Below are 18,355 nucleotides of genomic sequence, written 5' to 3'. Positions count from 1 at the left end.
GTATCTGAACGTGGCTCTTTCACTCCAGCGCTGTCCTACCAGACAGTCTCGCCCCCTTCACCTGATGAAGGCCGCTTGTGTTGTGGCCGAAACGTCGTGAGAATATTATTGTGTTATTTTATTTTATCAATTTATTATTTTATTATCATTCTACGTGACTTTACCGAAAGAACCAAAGAAGATGAATCATTGCAGTCACGAAAGCTTTAAATCGAAATTCTTTAAACGTCTTAAGGAGTTCCGTGACATCATCTTCCAGGGCCATTATCTGACAAAAGGCATTGCGCTGTTCACTGTGAGAGTGCCGGATGAAAGTTCTTTAGAGCTCATCGCATTCTTAAACACAATACTGAAGATGCTGCTCTGGCTCTGCAACTGCATCAAGTCGGCTTGCCGTGCATTCAGAAACACGCGTTTACTGCTACAGACTCAGGGAAGAAACTCTGTAACACACTTAATACATCCTCCTACACTGAATACAAATATTCGCAAAATTCTCCCGTGAAATATTTGGGTGGGTGGCTAGATGATGACAACCGATGCAGACCGACACAGATGACGTGGTTGTGTGACTGTGATGCCGCGTGGGCACGTGGTGCATTCGCACGAGCAACACACTCAACTCATTCTTCATCAATAATAACCATGCCTTCAAGGAAAACAAACGGATAATAATAAAGTATTAAAGCTTTCGTGACTGCATAAAATTACTCATTGGTTTTTTCGGTAAAGTCACGTATGTAGAAATACAATCAAATTATATTAAAAAAAAACAATCACGACATTTCGATCACAACGCAAGCGATCTTCATCAGGTGTCAAGAACAAATCACGGAGGTAAATACAACAAAAAGATGAGAGACGAGAATTCAACAAACCTGAAAAAACATTATGTGAAGCACATCCAGTCAGGCCAACAACACAGTTAGACACTTCCTGGCGGACCACGAATTTCAGAAGCGTGTTAAATTTCGTGTTCAACCTTTGGATTGCACATACCAGCATAGATAGAATGAAAAATACGAGGTACACGGTCGGTAGAAATACATATACAAGTCGACCAAGAGGTAAGGAGGGAGGAAAGATGGACGGGGAGGCAGAGAGAGGGGGGGGGGTGGTGCCGGAGGGATGAACAGAAGCTTAAATAGGAAATACGGTTGGAGGGGGGGAGGGGCCAGAGCGAGAGTGGCAGCTCAAACACGCACATCTTACACATACAAAACGGCAGCTCAAAAAAGGACCACCTCTTGTAAATACAAAACGGCAGCTCAAAAAATGACCACCTCTTGTAAATACAAAACGGCAGCTCAAAAAGGGCACATCTTACACATAATTAGAACGGTAACTTCCCCGTAGAAATGTGATAATAAAGTATTAAAGCTTTCATGATTGTTTTTTGACTTTACCCAAAAAAACCAATGAGTAATTTTATGCAGTCACGAAAGCTTTAATACTTTATTATCACACTTCTACGGGGAAGTTACAGTTGTAATTATGTAAGATGTGCCCTTTTTGAGCTGCCGTTTTGTATTTACAAGAGGTGGTCATTTTTTGAGCTGCCCTTTTGTATTTACAAGAGGTGGTCCTTTTTTGAGCTGCCGTTTTGTATGTGTAAGATGTGCGTGTTTGAGCTGCCGCTCTCGCTCTGGCCCCTCCCCCCTTACAACCGTATTTCCTATTTAAGCTTCTGTTCATCCCTCCGGCACCCCCCCCCCCCTCTCTCTGCCTCCCTGTCCGTCTTTCCTCCCTCTTTACCTCTTGGTGGACTTGTATATGTATTTCTACCGGCCGTGTACCTCGTATTTTTCATTCTATCTATGCTGGTATGTGCAATCCAAAGGTTGAACACGAAATTTAACACTTCTGAAATTCGTGGTCCTGCCAGGAAGTGTCTAACTGTGTTGTTGGCCTGACTGGATGTGCTTCACATAATGTTTTTTCAGGTTTGTTGAATTCTCGTCTCTCATCTTTTTGTTGTATTTACCTCCGTGATTTGTTCTTGACACCTAATGAGGATCGCTTGCGTTGTGATCGAAATGTCGTGATTGTTTTTTTTATTTTAATATAATTTTACTGTATTTCTACATACGTGACTTTACCGAAAAAACCAATGAGTAATTTTATGCAGTCACGAAAGCTTTAATACTTTATTATCACACTTCTACGGGGAAGTTACCGTTGTAATTATGTGTAAGATGTGCCCTTTTTGAGCTGCCGTTTTGTATTTACAAGAGGTGGTCATTTTTTGAGCTGCCGTTTTGTATTACAAGAGGTGGTCCTTTTTTGAGCTGCCGTTTTGTATGTGTAAGATGTGCGTGTTTGAGCTGCCGCTCTCGCTCTGGCCCCTCCCCCTCTCCAACTGTATTTCCTATTTAAGCTTCTGTTCATCCCTCCGACACCCCCCACCTCTCTCTCTCTCTGCCTCCCTGTCCGTCTTTCCTCCCTCCTTACCTCTTGGTGGACTTGTATATGTATTTCTACCGGCCGTGTACCTCGTATTTTTCATTCTATCTATGCTGGTATGTGCAATCTAAGGGTTGAACACGAAATTTAACACTCTTCTGAAATTCGTGGTCCGCCAGGTAGTGTCTGTGTTGTTGGCCTGACTGGATGTGCTTCACATAATGTTTTTTCAGGTTTGTTGAATTCTCGTCTCTCTAATTTTTGTTGTATTTACCTCCGTGATTTGTTCTTGACACCTGATGAAGATCGCTTGCGTTGTGATCGAAACGTCGTGATTGTTTTTTATTTTAATATAATTTTACTGTATTTCTACATACGTGACTTTACCGAAAGAACCAATGAGAAACTGATAATAGAAGACGTTTTGGGCTGTGACCCTCCTGTGATGTGGCCCTACATCATGGCTCTGCTAAGAAGAAGAAGGGGCCGTTTCCTCAAAACACAGCTATTGTAAATGTTTTACTGTTCAGGGCAGTAATTTATCAATGTGTTGAGTTTTTTCAAATAACACGCGGATGACGAAGTGCACACGACTGCGGCTGTAACCGCGTTTTATTGCTCTGCAGCTGTGTGCAGGGGGGATCACAGCATGCGTGTTGGGAGGAGCGGTGGTGCAGTCGTTAGTACACTGACTTCGAGTTTCAATCTCACTTAAGAACTCCTGGTCTTCCCCTAGGTCGACTCAGCATTAAATGAGTGCCTGGTGCGTTGTATAAAACATCAGCGCTGGGGAGACAAAGGCGGTCGTGCGTGGTGTTAGCCACCTACTCCCTCGTGTATTGTACCTGCCTTAATAGGTGCTCGCTAACATAACTTTCCCTAACAGCCTGTTAAAGGCTATGTTGAGGGTCGTTGTCTTAATATTTTGTGAGCGTGTGCCAAGCGGGTGGTCAGAGTTAATGCCCGCAACTGATTTCTCAATCACCACATCTTTTAGAAATCCCCTTTCGTGGCGTCCCCTTCTCTTCAACTAATAATTTGCATGTCCCTGTGTTTCTCAGATCACTGTTTGGTTACTCTGGCGGGGAGCTTCTCATAAACGAGCTCCGTTAAGCGAAACCCCGGTGACGTCATCTGATCCGATCTCACGTGACGAGTCCCTGGCACTCGGCCGCTGTGCAGGTGCCACAGCCGCACGCGAGCTGCCCCTTTAGGCCCCTTCACTCGGCATTCACACACAACGCGCCGTTCTGGGGGAGGAACTCTAGGGGCTTAGGTGGCCAATCATCATCACATCATCAGCAGTAGTCATGATCCATCCACTGCTGGATGAAGGCATCTCCGAGCCGTTGACATATTTCACATCCACCTGGGTTCTGCACACGAGCTGATGTAATCACTCCGTCTCTGTGGTGGATGTCCTCTTAGGCGTGCTCTCTCCTTTGGTTGCCACTCCTTTGTTCGTCTTGACCACCGCCCATGTGCGCTACCAAAGCCCACTTTCCTTTCCTTGACAGTCCATGTGATGTCTCTAACCTTCGTATGTTCTCTAATTCACGTGCTCTTCTTTCTCTCTCTGCGTTAATTCCAAGCATGCAACTCGTCACGCTTGTTTGCACACTTTTCAGCTTTGGTTCCACTGTCCTTATCAATGTCACCACTGTGTCAGATAATATTTAATGTGTGTAAACGCAGACAACGTGATCCATGTGCTATAGTCTCTAGTCTTCAGACTAACCACATTCAAACTAGGGTGACCTGAAAAAAACTATTCCTGAATACTGACCAGTGGTAAAATTACACCTCTGCTGTGGTTCAATTAAAAATGTTTTTTTTTTCCCCCAGCAGTGATGATATATGACAAGAAGGCAGCCACAGCAGCAGCAGGATAAATATTGAGGGGGGAGTGGCACGTGTAGCAGGTATTGCAGTGTTGCACTGCTGCTGGGAATACAACGTGAGATTGCCCAGCGGTGGCGTGAAGCCACGGAAAGGCGCGTGACGCCACGGTCTGTATGGGCTGGCGGATGAGTCACAATAGACGGGGTGAGTTCGTGTTTTGGACTTCGCGTTGGGGACTTTTCTACCGGTGACTTGATGACCCATGGCGGAGGAACCCCCTTGAGCAGGGCAGCTCTTTATTATTATTATGGGCGGCAAGATTCCTGCCTCATAAACCTAACGTGCAGCACCTGCCTTGGTTGCAGTGTGCACGTTGTTGGCTTAGGTTACCCTGGGCACCCTTGCAAGCAAGATGGGCCATCTCCAGGGGCAATCGGAGTGAAATATTTTAATTTAAACAGAACAAAACAAATCTTGAGAGATTCCGCAACATGATTACAATTCGTCCTGTGAACTCTATTTGGGGTTGACTGCGTGCGACTTCATCACCAGTTGTCGCATGAGTCGCCCCCCTCGTCCACACCAAGTGGTCTGTACAGAGGCGCACTCACTGATAACGTTTACACCCTCCTGTTACCTTGCCACCCGTAACTCGCTCATCGCCTTGGTGGGCAACGGAGACCGGAGACCGGCTGGACGGAGGAGGGCGACTCGAGCCCCACGGGGGACCAAGCCACCCGCGCAGTCGCACCCGGCCAGAGTTAGAACTTGAATTGTGCACTTGGTGATACGTGAGCTTTAAATCATTATTTATATAAATGTTCCACCCCTTCCCCCAATTGTATCTCGATTGCGAGTTTGCTATGACATCCGATCTATCGCGTTGCAGTGAAAACCTTCGTGTTGGAGAATGGCCCCGAAAGTGGATACCGCAGAGCTACCTCTCAGATCTCTTCAAGTGCTCCACACACAGTACGGGGTAGGACCCTTCCCAGCCATAGTCCAACGTTGACCCAACGTTCCATGTTTCCTAGGAGTCTACTTGCTGGATGACAGCCTCCCCTACGCCATGCAGGTCGTGGTGGATGGGTGGTTATATGACCATACTTCACCACGCAGTGCGGGTTGATGAAGGCGAGGTTTATGCCGTACCACCCTCTGCTGGCCACAGCGTAGCCCCGGGGCAGCCTATAGCGACCTGTTTCATGAGTGGTGGTCGCCCATCCACGCACTGTCCAGGGTGACTTCTGCTTAGCTCGCAAGAACCTGACACGATTGGGGCGGTGCATGCTGGGTGATTTGGTAATCGGCAAGAATCTCAAGGGTGCAGTCAGTGGGACTCAGGGCGTCTCTCTACAGTTACTGAGAGACAGGAAACGCTCTACCAGCTGACGTGTTGAGCCGTGGTGGTCTCTGAGTGTTGTAATTTCAGTGCACGAATCTAATCGGATATAAAAGTCTCCTTTTGGGATTATGGTTTCGAAGAAAGGAAATTGGTGCAAATGCTTATTATGTTTTCGCTCAGGAACACTTTTTTTTGCAATAAATTCGGGTTTGTTAAGTTCTACATGAATCGGTGATTGTGCGTATGGCAGCAGTGTACGAGGTGAACTCGTTCTCAACACTGCTGCCACGATTGAGAGATCATCTCGCGTAGCTCTCTAATTATCGTCAATAACATTGCGGGGTGGGGAGTCGTGGCACAGCGGTTATCACACTGCACGATTGAACCCGGCGACCCGGGTTTGATTCCCGACCGTGGCTAACATGAGTGGTCAGCAGCGATGTCCGAGCTGGTTGTACCCCCACCCATCACTAACATTGACCAGCTTGGTGAAGTATGGCCAAACAACACCGATCAATGTAAAAGTGTGGGGAGGCCTTCTTCCAGCAGTGGATTGACAAAAGTTGTACATTCATTTATTTGAAACATCGTATATTTGTCTAAAGTATAATTAAATATTATTTTAAATACGCTGATAAGCTGTAATTTTGATTACCTGTCACTTGCAACTTGATTAGTATTTATTTTTAAAGTCTTAGCCAGGGGCAGAGCCGGGGGGGTGACAGGGTAGACAATTGTCACCCCCGAAAAAAAAAAATCGAAAATCTGAAACATTCTGCATATAAGTGTACGACACTCGGTCTGGCGGACTCCGTGCAACTGCATTGTCAGAGTGTGTCGCCAACTGATGGCGTCTAGTTCAACAGCCTGACTCTCTAATCATTCTTGAAATTAAAATTTGTTGAATGTCACCCCGGGCTGAAAATCTTGGCTCCGCCCCTGGTCTTAGCCGTACTCTAATAGGTGTTAAGTGTGGCTGTTACAGTCGCTGGTCTCTGTCTTGAATATACGTTTAGTCGCAATGGACCTTCTCCCTTGGGTATAAAACGTAACCCTGAATAATTATCAACTTCATGCGAAGCACACAGAGAGCAGCTCTCAACTCCTTTTGGATGCCCCGAGTCACAGTGGTGGAAATTCCACAGTGCTATGACTGATCAGTCTCTTCGTAGAGCAACCACTATTGATCAGAGATCGCATAAATCACATGAGCATGACATCTCAAAATAACTTGAACCTGATACTGTACTTGTTAACACATGTACGCCTAACAATAGCTTCGGTGAATTTCATACGGACAGTAAATGTCTTTGTGTCTCTCAGTGCGTTTTGAAATCTAGAGGGCTCTCTGCAAGTGCGTGGCAGTTGTTGAGTCTCTTATAAGAGGTAAAGGCGCAGCGCTGCACTCGCTCACTTGCGCCACTGCCGGTGGAAGGGCCTCCACTAGCGGGGTCACGCAGGGGACAAGGAACCACGTCCAGGGGAGTCGTTGACGAACGGCGTTGATGAAGGGGACAGCAGATCGGGAGAAGCCCCAACAGACACACAGAGTCAGTTTAACACGTAGGAGGCTGGCGCGACCAATATCATCCATAATAGAGGTTTTTGGGTTAGATCGCGTAAATATATAGATGTGTCGTTAAACCCGCCACAACCCGACACAGCCAACTAGTAAGGGTTGTCACGTAAACACGAATTGTCATATGCTTAGTTCTTTCGGTAAAGTCACGTTGAAGGGAAACAACAAAATAATAAAATATATATAAAACAATAAAAATTCTCACGACGTTTCGACCATAACACAAACGGTCGTCTTCAGGTTTGTGTTATGGTCGAAACGTCGTGAGAATTTTTATTGTTTTATATATTTTATTATTTGTTGTTTCCCTTCAACGTGACTTTACCGAAAGAACTAAGAATATGAATTGCTGCAGTCACGAAAGCTTTAAATCACGAATTGTCATGTTCAGTTTACGTGACAACCTCTATTATGGAGATACAGAGTGGTGGGAAACAAGAGGAAAGGGGTGGGGGGTGATCAGGAGGCGTGAGACAGCGGCGAGGTGACAACAGCGGTGACCGTGCCCTGCCCTGCAGGTGGCGGTGTTGAACGTCGCCTCGCCAGGGCGAGTCACGTGGCCTCCCCGTCACTGACGAGGCGCTGGAGTTGGGGACAAAAAGCGACTTGAGACGAGTCTCGCCCTTGCTGTGCCTCATCAGCGAGGCGCGGAGACCTGAGATGCAGCTGCATTTAAACATTGCACATTTAAACACTGCGCTATTAAACACTACATTCAAACACTGTACATTTAAACACTGTACATTTAAACACTACATTTAAACACTGCACATTTAAACACTGTACATTCAAACACTGCACATTTAAATATTGCACATTTAAACACTGTACATTCAAACACTGCACAATTAAACACTGTACATTTAAACACTGCACATTTTAACACTGTAGATTTAAACACTGCGCAAATAAGCACTACATTTAAACATTGCACATTTAAACACTGCGCTATTAAACACTACATTCAAACACTGCATATTTCAACATTGTACATTTACACACTGTACATTTAAACACTGCACATTTAAACACTGCACATTTAAACACTGCACATTCAAACACTGCACATTTAAACATTGTACATTTAAACACTGTACATTCAAACACTGCACAATTAAACACTGTACATTTAAACACTGTACATTTAAAACTGTACATTTAAACACTACATTTAAACACTGTACATTTAAACACTGCGCTATTAAGCACTACATTCAAACACTGCACATTTAAACTGCACATTTAAACACTGCACATTTAAACACTGCACATTCAAACACTGCACATTTAAACATTGCACATTTAAACACTGTACATTCAAACACTGCACAATTAAACACTGTACATTTAAACACTGTACATTTAAAACTGTACATTTAAACATTGCACATTTAAACACTGCGCTATTAAACACTACATTCAAACACTGCACATTTAAACACTGCACATTTAAACACTGCACACTTAAACACTGTACATTTAAACACATTTTAATACTGCACATTTAAACACTGTACATTTAAACACTACATTTTAATGCTGCGTATTTAAACACTGCGCATTTAAACACTGCGATTTAAACACTGTAAACAATGTACATTTAAACACTACATTTAAACACTACATATAAACACTGTACATTTAAACACTGTACACTTAAACAATACATTAAGCACTAAATGTAAACACTGTAAATTCCGCACCACCCTTCACAATCCACTGCTGGATGAAGGCCTCCCCCCGCGCCGTGTCGGCCATGGGGGCTGCTTCACTTGGCGTGCTTCACCGCGCCGGTCAACGCCGGCTGGTGAAGTGGAGAGGGCCTGGGGCCAGGCGAGACATCGCTCGCCACTGACGTGAGCCGTGGCCGGGATCGAACTCGAGCTGGCGAGTTCGTAGCGCAGTGCAGAGGCCACCGCGCCACTGCTCCTCACTTCCATGCTCGGTGAACCCTCGTCGCCGGATGACAACGCGGGAAACACGTGGACTCCCACCTGTCCCGTCTGTGTGGGATAGAGTGTGACCCCCTCGCACGAGTGTGTGTTCTCTGGGTGCTCTGGTTCCCTCTCACGTGCGAGCTCTCATCCAGCGGCTGACAGCATCTTACTATAGAGGGAACTGCAGAGCGGCAGTTAAAACGACTGTGCGAGTTTATTAAATGACACCACAGTTCGTCGGTCGTGTGATATGCGGTAAACTGCGGCTACCTCCATCCCTTACAAGCATTGAAGCGTAGCTCGAATATACCCCTCTCTAGAGCTCCCTCTAGTGCAGACCCTTCCACCAGCAGTTGAATGAGCAAGCACTTGCAGAGCTGCGCCTTTACCTCTTAGCTCCTGGACAAGAATGGCAGTGAAATTGTCTACCTTCATGAACACTGCCATTTTATGTCCTAGTTGGTTTGGCCAAAGATGCTGACACCTGCATGACCCCCGCACCGAGACGAGTGTCCCCTGCACGTTCGTCTCGCTGGCTCGCAGCCCTCGCGAGGCGCCAGGCGGCAGCGCCACGTGCGGGCGGGTGGACGAGTGGAGGCCGTCTGCAGGCAGAGGGCGAAGCCGCCTTGTCCGGTGGGGAGGGGACGTGGACGGAGATCGTGCACGGGGAGATGTGAGCACAGGGGTTCAGTGCAATTGCAAGGGGAATGACGTAACTAAAGTGACGGTACGTACACACACATATACACGCACGCATTTGTACAGTACGTAGACACATACTGTACATTCATACACATATGTATGTAGATATATGCATGCATATGTATGCACGAACGCAGCTACATGCACACATATATAGTACACATATACATCTGTAAAGATACACATGCATCTGTATAGATACACATACATCTGTATAGATACACATGCATCTGTATAGTACACATGCATCTGTATAGATACACATGCATCTGTATCGATGCACATGCATCTGTATAGATACACATGCATCTGTATAGATACACATTTATCTGTATAGATACACATGCATCTGTATAGTACACATGCATATGTATAGTACACATGCATCTGTATAGTACACATGCATCTGTATAGATACACATGCATCTGTATAGTACACATACATCTGTATAGATACACACGCATCAATATAAATGCATCTACATGCAGCTGTGCTCCTTAAACCAACAACGGGCTTCAATGCAGATTCATCCAAAACGACTACAACATAAGACCGTTAATGAGTCCATCATGAGCCCGGATAATCACGAATACAGTCGTTGTGTGTACATCGCATCCTAGCTCGCAGTACAACCACACCGTGAAACACTCCTTGACCATCTTCCTGCCACTCGCTCGTCCTGTCAACCACAGCGAATGTCGTTCCGCACAGCATCCACATCATGGGGACTTGGAGTGTAGTCATTAATATTGTTATTGGCAGGTTTTTATTTGGCTTCGATGTTGTCAATACTTGTGCGTGTAGATTCATTTTACGTACAGCGCATTGAGAAAACTTCAATATGAAAGGCGCTTTATACAAAGAGAGGTTGTTATTATTATTATAACAATTATCTCGCAAATCCGACCTCCGTGTTACCCCACGCTGCGTGACAGGCGACAGTCGCCTCGCTGGAGCAGCGATGACCTCGACCGCGACATCCGAGCGCTGTGAGGATCTCGCAGGAGCGGCAGAGACCGCGCCACCAGGGACACCGCGCGGGTCACGAGAACCACTCGTGGTGGTGGTGGCGACAGCGGATGCTGATGATGGGATCCGCCAACAGTGCCACCTCCCCGCCTCGTTGTGAATAGGGGTGGGGGGAGGGGGCTCCCTGGCCGACCTGGGCCCGGTAGCACTGCAGCCATCGTCACCCGGGACCCGGCGTCGCCCCTGGGTGCATGGAGCGGGCGGCGTCTCAGACGAGAACAGAGGAGGAGGCTGCCGCCCGCAGCGTCGTTATCTGAGTCGACAGTCACCGCATTCTCGGGGTTATGAGACGCTCCGGAACAGTAAGACGCAGCCTAAAGCTGTGCTCGTCGTCAATACACGCATACAAATGTGGTCACACACACACGTGCGCACGTACCGGATTATAAGACGCACCACCAACTGCTAAGCAAGATACAGGGGGGAAGAGTTTGTCTTCTAATCCGGAGTATACGGCGCAGTGATAGTCATTCATCTCAAGTGTGAACAATCGCCAATGTAATTGCATCCTGCTGTGTACTCGCTGCGCTGTGTTCCTTTTGGAAAGACTGCGAGGGTTTCTCTTGTTAGGGGCCAGCCCCTGTCTGAGAGTGGCACTGGGGGGGGGCCCTGCAGTCAACTTGGCCTCGGGGCCACCACCGCGTGAGCTGCGTGGCGGCTGTGCTCGCTGAAGCGAAGCCGTCCAACCGCGCCCCTTGGGTGTGAGGAGGAGTAAACTGGGCCTCCTCGCTCTGTCACTAATATCGCGATAAGGAAAACTCATGCAGCATTAAAAAATATATCGCGATAAGAAGAACTCGTACAGCGATACAATCAAATATCGCGATAATAAGAACTCGTGCAGCGAGCGCTAGAATAGCGTCTCGTAGCCAAGTAACCATTCACTCCGTGCCGATTTGAGTGATGGTCACAAATTGGCGGTCACGATGTCCAGTGGAGAATACATTTATAAATGTTATTACACTTGCTCCGTCTCGGATGATCTATCTTTTAGTTTTACATGTAGGCTTGAGTCCACTTCCATTCTGCCTTTCAATAAGCCGGGTGGACGACGACATTGCACTGCCACGCCCCTTCCATTCTCCAGATTAGGAGAGCCATTTGTCTTCCCCATTCCTGTAGGCTTGTTCACATATGTTTACTTTCATGCCCGGTAACTACACTGTAAAAACTGGTAAAAACCCGAGTATTGGTTTGACAAGCATACGACAATGTCTAACAATAAACATAAATGTACAACCTGGTGTTTTTGTGTCCATCGTCTTCTATGTGATGTAATGGTCATCACACTTAACTTGCAATCCTGGTAGTGGTTCGATTCAGTCTCTCGGCGAGGAAGTTGAACGAATGGAGCAAGTTTCTTAAATGCCATCTGGTCGAGCACCAATTGGGTCGAGGCTCAAAGGAAAGCCGTGCCTTGGTGTGGACCAATCAGTTTCAAGGACAATGCATTTTGACTGCAGGTATTGTGGTTAATGCAGACATGAATCCTTGTAAAAAAAGGTTTCAGTTTTGTTGCCAGAAAAAAGGGGAAAACCCTATTATAGTTCCATGGGTACTCCAAAGTTTGTCGATCAGCTGGTTTCATGTGGTGGGTTAAAGAGTGGGTACGCCCACCTCTTCCAACACGTTTGGTCAGCATGAGTAGAACAGATACCCTTGAGGGTTCCCTCTAGTTGAGGCACTTCCACCAACAGTAGCATGAGCACGCAATTACAGCGCTGCACCTTCAATGTTGCCCTAGCTGAGAAACCAGTGCACCACACGGGAACTTGATGTGGCTGCCCTAAGCGTAGGTGTGGCTTGGGGAGGCCAATCAGTCGCACGTGCTGTGCAGTTTGTACTTCGGCACGTACAAATCAGTGCGTTCATACCCGACATTCCACAGGACAAGATTTCTACTTCCTGACTTTTGGAACCCGTAATCGATAATAGCAAGGGTTACCGGCTTACTGGTTATCGTTTTACAACCCTAGCATTAGCCACATGCATGGCTGAACAAGATGTTCACCTTGGCTGCTCTCGGCTCACCCCTCAAGGCTGATCAAAGGTAGCAGGATAGGACCTGCTGCCCATTCCAACAGGGTCACGGGTACCAGTCGGCGTTGGGATTTGTTTTCTATGCTCCGCTGTAGTGTCCGTGATGCGTGTTGGATATACGACATGGCCATTGATATCCACATTTCCCCCCAGCCCCCTCCCTCATCCTATTGTTCACAGCTTCTGTTGTAGCTCCTTTAGAACTACTTTTTTTGTTTAGTTTGTTGGCCTTCCCCTGCACCTCCAATTAACAGGATTGGCTACGTACGGTGCGAAAGAAGGTGAACATATATATACTTTCCTGAAAAGACTCAGACTCGTTGAACTTGTTATTATATTTATTGTCATTTAATTCTTGAATTATTGCAAAAATATGAAAACACCAGATTTTAGGATTACCGAATAACCCCAAAAATAATAAATTAAACTTGCCCGCTTTCCAAAAGCATGCGATTACAAATGTAAAAAGTACCTTTTAAAATATCCTGAGAACCTCATTTCATATTTGCACCTAGTACCCTAAAAACATCTCCACATAAAGTTTTGTAAGCGTAGGTTTGAAAAAGAAAATGCATAACATTCTGGTCGTCACGTTTTTCAGAGTAAAAAAAAATGGGTTTTGTATTTACCAAGTTATGAGCAAAGACTCAACTATATAGTTGTTCTGCATTTGTGCTTGTTAGCCCTTCTAGAACATCATCAGAATTTGCGTTTTTTTACTTAGGCCAACGATAAAAAAGTGTGTTCAGTGAAAACTATTCGGTTACATTTAGGGTAATGGAGCAGACACGACTAAAACGGGAGAACAAATGATTTAAACCACACAGAACGCAAGACAAACCATAATCAACAGTAAACAATTTCCTTATCTCAAATGTTATTCCAATTGTGCTGTCGGCGTCATGTCAGGAGGTGAAGCACCCATTACGAACTTGCACAGCAGTGCATCACCCCGTGTTAGTGAACGGGCTGTGGGAAGTGACATCCCAGAACTGCTTGTGACATGACCGCATATCACAAGCAGTTAAAGGACACTTTCCCATAAGCCCATCTACACATGTCAATACCAGTCAGGCCGATATTGCTCCACATATATCACAAGTTTTATGAAAAATTACCATTGCCCTAAACGTCACAGTGTTATTGACCAAATCATAGTATGTTTTTTTTTTGCATTTTGACTGCAGGTATTGTGGTTAATGCAGACATGAATCCTTGTAATAAGGTTTCAGTTTTGTTGCCAGAAAAAAGGGGAAATATCCTATTATTACATTTTGGTACTGGCAAAGGAGGTCTAATGATGTAGATGCTCACCCCAAGCCCTCATTACTTTGATAGTGCATTGTCTTTGAGCTGTACGCCTTTTGGCGTCATCTGGTCAAGCACCAATTGGGTCGAGGCTCAAAAGAAAGCCATCCCTTGGTGTGGACCAATCAGTTTCAAGGACAATGCATATATTATCATAGTATGTTTTTTTGTTTGCATTTTGACTGCAGGAATTGTGGTTAATGCAGACATGAATCCTTGTAAAAAGGTTTCAGTTTTGTTTCCAGAAGGGGAAAAACCCTATTATTACAATCAATAAATACTTTGTTTATATTCTCAGAGTTGTAATTGAATATGAAATCCATATTTGACACAATTATTATTAATTATTTTTCGTAACATTTATCGAGTCAGATTGCAACCCAAACAGTTACCACGTATGAAATCTGGTGAATTGTTCAATGCCCATGTGTTTAGTGTCAATGTTATTTGTAAACATGCATTGATTTATTTAAATATGCCATTTTGCTATTTTAAGAGACGCATTTGATGCAACAATCCATTCACAGCAGGAGCCGGTTTCATCGCTCCATCTCCGTGGTGGGCGTACTACCGGTTGTGTTCCCTCCCTGTGACCACCACTCCCACGTTGGTCTTGATCACCGCAATCATCCCTTCTCGCGACGTGTCCTGCCCAAGTCCACTAAGCTGCACTGCCTGAGCCCACGCCTGCAAGGCACTTCGCAGTCGACGCAGGGAAGTTATTGAAGATGGAGACCGAGGTCAAAATGATGAAGTGGCTAAATAGAGCAGGGTGGAGGGCTTTTGGAAAACTAAAGCTAATGATAAGCAACACACCAATGTGCTTAAATAATACATTTGTAATCAGTGCAGAGTTGTGTATATAAAAAGGTGCAGCCCTGCAATTGCTTTATCACACCACTGCTGGTTGAAGGGCATAGAGATAGCTCTAGAGAACCCCTCTCTAAAGCATTTGGCATTATTTTCCATACTGGCCAGACATTTGAAGATGTGGCTATACCAGGGTAATTATATATTCGAAGTTGTTAGTTACTTTCTAATACATGTGTCCACACCGTCTCATGTTAATCGCCACATCGTACAAGGGTGATCACTTCGTGGAACAGAGGTCTGAGTTTTCCTTTGTGATGAGGTCAATTGGTCATGTTGATCATTGATACGTGGTTACGCCGAGATGTTCGCCAAAATGGTGATTAAATGAAGAATATGAATTCATGACGTCCAAAGAAAACGTGAAGGAGTTTCAGAAGTGAAAGCGCAAAGTAATCAATATTGGTGTAACATGATATCTAATTAGTAATTACTATTTAACAATGTCATGATATGCCAGTATTGAACACTATTAAAGAACGATTTTTAATTCCCATAATTCGCATATATATGGTTTTAAAGTGCATTCCGTAAATATATTTTATTGATGTCAATAAGCATTCAATGGAGCAAAATATAGAGACGAAAGATTTTTGTAAATTTATCATGAGATGATTGGTCCATTCCAAGACGCTCGCTTCTGGCTGGACAGGTTGTACCAGGTATGTCATCCCAGCTCGGCACAACGCAGCCAGAAGACGCTGCAATGTGATACAATAAAAGTGATCAGCAGAGCAATAATAACACATGACTACACACCTGCTGCACGAGTCATATGTACCAACCACAAACGTGTACGATGTTGCAACGTGATGCGAACTATTGCAATGCGTTCCTCTTCAAAACACAGACTACAGCAGTACCTTGATATGTAAACATTCGATATATGACGTTTCAGTACATCAAACTCTTGATTTATTTACATTATATTAATGGTAATGAAAAATAAGGTAAAATAATACTTAAATACACTGGCATTTATTACTAAATAATACAATTATCCATCTACAGTACGATAAAAATAAGAATCCAATTAGAATAAGCATTGAGCATCGCGATGCGTTATAAAAAGTTTACTTTCATCTCGGCCAATCAGTGCGCAGCAACGCGCTACGTTACGGAGCTATGGTGTTTGGTGTGCAATGCAACCTTCCGACTGCACCGAAATCTACACTGGTGAGTGTGATCATATTTTACTGTATAGTACACCGTTTCTTTTGTTCATGTCAGTTTTTTATTTTAATACTGTACAGTATAAAATATATTTTTTCAATATGAAACGTATTTGCTTACAATATTAATGGTAATTTATTAAGTATTCTTGGTTCTTTCGGTAAAGTCACGTAGAAGGGAAACAAAATAATAAAAATATAAAACAATAAAATTCTCACGACGTTTCGACTAGTCAGCTGTGGTTTTCACACCTGATGATGATTGCTTGTGTTGCAGTCGAAACCTCGTGAGAATTTTATTGTTTTATATTTTTATTATTTTGTTTCCCTTCTACGTGACTTTACCGAAAGAACCAAGAATATGAATCCCTGCAGTCACGAAAGCTTTAAATCAAAATTAAGTCATTAAGTGTTTATAGTATGCTATGGTAAGTTACGAAGGCTGAGAACGAATCCTCATATTACTAATGCTATAAGTTATTCATAATACGAAGTTTCGATATGTGAAAGAAGCTTCAGGAACGCATCTACTTCGTATATCGAGGTGCATCGGTCGAGAACACGTAGCAGCCTCCCGCACAAAGCATTACAGCAAGCAACGGCACTCTTTCATGTTCACATTTCTGAACCAGTGGTGAAAATTCCACTTCATCATGGTGGGAGCCAGTCTCCCCATAGTATGGCCACTGTTGGTTTGCCTCAAAATCGTTTACATTTTATTGATCCTGGAGGGATAATGTGCCGAGTTGTCACTCAACCAGGATTTCAACTTACAACTTTCTGATTATATGAGTCGAGCGCTCTAAACACAGCATGAAATTGCCCTCACATTGTTCCTATTTTTTCGTCCTTTTTTGATGCTCAATGTTATTGTTCAAATTTCAAGTGATTATTTTCAAATCAAATAGAAATAGAAATGGGTGGAAAGCACTGTGGATGTAAGCAGTAAGAGGAGGTCATGACGAGTGCCTGGTGGGGCAGGGTGGATGAGTCTACACGTAGTGTACAGCAGGGTGGATGAGTCTACACGTAGTGTGCAGCAGGGTGGATGAGTCTACACGTAGTGTGCAGCAGGGTGGATGAGTCTACACGTAGTGTGCAGCAGGGTAGATGAGTCTACACGTAGTGTGCAGCAGGGTGGATGAGTCTACACGTAGCGTGCAGCAGGGTGGATGAGTCTACACGTAATGTGCAGCAGGGTAGATGAGTCGACACGTAGTGTGCAGCAGGGTGGATGAGTCTACACGTAGCGTGCAGCAGGGTGGATGAGTCTACACGTATTGTGCAGCAGGGTGGATGAGTCTACACGTAGCGTGCAGCAGGGTAGATGAGTCTACACGTAGTGTGCAGCAGGGTAGATGAGTCTACATGTAGTGTGCAGCAGGGTGAATGAGTCTACACGTAGTGTGCAGTAGGCGCGATGAGTACACACACGTGCAGGGTGCAGTTTGGTAGATCTCCGGGAAGCATGGGAGTGGCACCAAGAGCTAAATAACCAGATGGGGAGGTATTGTAAGACCAGGCCTTTGCAGTCAGGTGACAACGATGCAACGCCTGCAGAGGGAAAGGACTGATGGAAATTTGGTGGCCCAACCGGCACTGGGCACAGTAAAATATTCACCACGTGTGTGTATGCCATGCGACGAAAGCGAGTGTCGTTAATCCAGTTGTCTTGTTATCCGCACTACTTAGTACTTAGGCTGTCGTCTAAATTGAAATATAATTTCTGAAGAACTGCTTTTTGCATTTAGTTTGTCCTTCCCCCCGCACCTCCGATTAGCACGGTTGGCTACGTGCGGTGCGAAAAAAGTTAAACGAAGTGGCTTATTACGTGTCACTGACAGATTGGGCAACCCAATGCCTCCGCTTTTCAAGGTCTTGTATCATCAGTCTGAGCTCTCCGCATGTGACACCTGCAGTTGGAAGATTTTTCTGCACTGTTTGATGCCACAGCTTATCAGCAGTCATCCTTGTCCCCACTTGCAATGTTATGGAACCCACATGGTGACTGCTGAGCCCTTCTATCTGGTGTTGTGTAGTTTCCGTGGCCCAGACTACATTATTTGATTACCGATGTAATTAATGGCTCATTTGTAGATTGATAGACATCCTCTCTTGTTACCATGT

At 44.9% G+C, this 18,355-nt stretch overlaps 1 protein-coding gene and 1 long non-coding RNA gene across 3 annotated transcripts in view; one reads left to right on the top strand and one right to left on the bottom strand.

Moving 5' to 3' along the window:
• The first annotated feature begins 9,129 nt into the window (after nt 1–9,129).
• LOC142930533 (uncharacterized) lies at nt 9,130–12,082 on the top strand. The gene is made up of 2 exons (XR_012946489.1): nt 9,130–9,833; nt 10,745–12,082. It is a non-coding gene; the product is annotated as an uncharacterized LOC142930533 (long non-coding RNA).
• Nucleotides 12,083–13,213: 1,131 nt separating this feature from the next.
• LOC142907221 (uncharacterized) overlaps nt 13,214–18,355 on the bottom strand; it is a 219,061-nt gene continuing 213,919 nt past the window's right edge. For both annotated transcript variants that reach the window (XM_076056544.1, XM_076056484.1), the window contains one exon: nt 13,214–15,757. The gene's annotated coding sequence lies outside the window, so the exon portion shown is untranslated. The remainder of the gene's footprint in view (nt 15,758–18,355) is intronic.

This window comes from Petromyzon marinus, chromosome 1, assembly GCF_048934315.1.
Source record: "Petromyzon marinus isolate PM22_M1 ecotype Great Lakes invasive population chromosome 1, UKy_Petmar_22M1.pri1.0, whole genome shotgun sequence".
In the NCBI taxonomy this organism is placed as follows: Eukaryota; Metazoa; Chordata; class Hyperoartia; order Petromyzontiformes; family Petromyzontidae; genus Petromyzon; species Petromyzon marinus.
The sequence above is the reverse complement of the archived record's forward strand: the minus strand, read 5'-3'. Positions and strand labels throughout refer to the sequence as shown.